The sequence below is a fragment of the Corvus brachyrhynchos genome, unplaced genomic scaffold (genome assembly GCF_000691975.1).
Source record: "Corvus brachyrhynchos isolate BGI_N302 unplaced genomic scaffold, ASM69197v1 scaffold218, whole genome shotgun sequence".
Classification (NCBI taxonomy): domain Eukaryota; kingdom Metazoa; phylum Chordata; class Aves; order Passeriformes; family Corvidae; genus Corvus; species Corvus brachyrhynchos.
In genome coordinates, this window is record NW_008239321.1 from 202,513 (window position 1) to 204,961 (window position 2,449).

Sequence of the window (2,449 nt, forward strand, 5' to 3'; positions counted from 1 at the left end):
AGCGCCCGCCGGCGCCTCCCGGCAAGGGGACACCGGCAGCGCTGAGCCCCAAGGATTCGCGATTTCAGTTAATTCTGCCATGAAGACTTCTCGGGTTTTGAAGTTTATTGCCCTACGTGTGACAAGGCACCTTGCAGAGCATTTACACCCCGGTGCAGGAGAAGCGAGCCGGTGAGCCTGGGGCTCGCACCCACCTCCCGGTACAAAAGGAAAGGAAAAGACAACGTGCGCTCGGTGCGGACATACACAGGATGTGGAGGCCTCACCCATTTCCCTTCTGGTCAGCCCTCACCTATCAGCCATCACATTTTTCAGCACAAATAAACCGCTTTTTTCATATCGTTTTTTTACTTTCAAATGGCACGCAGAAAGTTCAGTGAGAAAACGCCTCCTTCCTAGTTGAACTATAAAGCCAGAACTGTTTTAGGAGGTCTCCCCCCCTCCTTTAGTGAGCAATTTGTTAGCGAAATCGATTTTTAATATGCTTGGGGTTGCGTTTTTCAGAGAAATTTCCCCATCATTAAGTTACAACTTGAAATGCACAGGAACCCAATTCTGCAACTACTTGGGAACCCTCAGCATTTCATGCTTAAAATGCTCATCCTGCTGTTTCTCCTGTGCTCCCAGTGGCTATAAAACATTCACTGGATTGCAGAGAAGCTCTGTAAGAGCACAAACAAGGCACTGCAAAGATACTGGTAAAATATACATCTGCACTTACATACCCCTTATTTGCAAAAAAATAAAAGCAATGAAATACCGTATTTGGGACAGTTAAAGAGGAATTTAGGTCTACAATAAAATGTGTGTTTCATAACAAGAAAGAGCAAAAGCCCCTCAGAATTTCATTGGTTCTGGATGTACATTTCAGAGCTGTGAGTATAATTCTTAGCCCAGAGGACACAGTGCCATCTCCTGGAGCCACCAACGTCCGTTTGCCAGCCCCTTGCAATAATGGCACAATATTTCACGTCCCTGCCTTCCCAGGGAAGTGCAAACACCTACACAAAGAAATAAAAAATCTGGGAGCTCTATTAACAGTCTGGATTTTCAACTGAGGTATGAACAATGTGTTTAATGAGACTTCTGTCTCAAATCTGACACAGCCATGTATAAATATGAAAACTGTGGCTGTAATTCATAATGTTGGTACTGTATGTTCCTGGAATTCCAAGCAAAATAGCAAAACCAAGGCAATACCTTGTGATATCTCACTGCAGGAAGGACATTGAGATGCTGGAGTGTGTCTAGAGAAGGCAACAGAGCTGGGGAAGAGTCTGGAGCACCAGGGGTGGCTGAGGGAGCTGGAGCCTGGAGAAAAGGAGGCTCGGGGGGACCTTTTGGCTCTCCACAACTCCCTGACAAGAGGGGGGCATCCAGGGAGTGATGAGAGGAAATGGCCTCAAGCAGTGCCAGGGGAGGTATAGATTGGATATTGGAAAAAATTTCTTCACAGGGTTGTGAAGCATTGGAACAGGCTGTCAAGGGAGTCACCATCCCCAGAAGTGGTCAAGAAATGTTTGGATGTAGCACCTAGGGACTTGGTTTAGTGGTGAACATGGTGGTGGTGGTGCTGGGCTGACAGTTGGACTTGATCTTGAAAGTCTTTGCAACCTTAAGGATTCTGTGATTCTGTGGTATTACCCACAGATGAGAGACAATCCAAATTCAGATCTAAAACATCCTTCGGCTTTAAGTGATTTCCTAGTGGTTTCATCCACGGGGAACAGTATTTCCGGTTTCTGCTGAAAAGCAGTGTAAAAGAACCTGAACTTCTTGGCTTGGGGCCTTGATGCTACCCAACTATAGGCAAGGACACTGATTTCAATAAAACCAGAAGACTTAAACTAGTTTATCACCTATCGCATGCTTTCAACATAAAGTAAACCTTATAGCTCTGTGTACATTAACAAAGCAGATCTGCAGAAAGCAGTGTGTCAAATACAGAACCTGCTTAAAATGGAAACCAAGACTACTTCCTGTACCTGCAGCAAAAGATTATCCAGTCACCCCATACCATAGCTCTGTCTTGTGCTGGTTGCACATACTCTTGGGGAAAAGCAGTGACCCCAAGGATATCCCTTACAACTCCCCACTGTGAGTGCCCAGACTCTTTCCAAAGCACACCTCCCAAATGCTTCCCAGGGGACATGCTGACACAGAAAACTTGCAGCTCCCACGAGCCAGGCAGTGCCTGCCAAGCATGCCTGCCTCAATTTTGGGTCTTTGATTTCCATGAATTGGCAGAAATTTTTACTCTTACCTCTGCAACATGCTCTCTATGCTCTGTTGTGAAAATGAGACATTTTTCACTCATTTTTCATTTCTGACCCAGAGGAAAAAAGCCGATATGTTAAATTATGCTGAGTATGAACTCCAGATGGACTCGTGTCAGCAAAGTGTCACTTCAGAGTAAGAGACAGCAAGAGCCAAGCCATTTCTTTGGGTG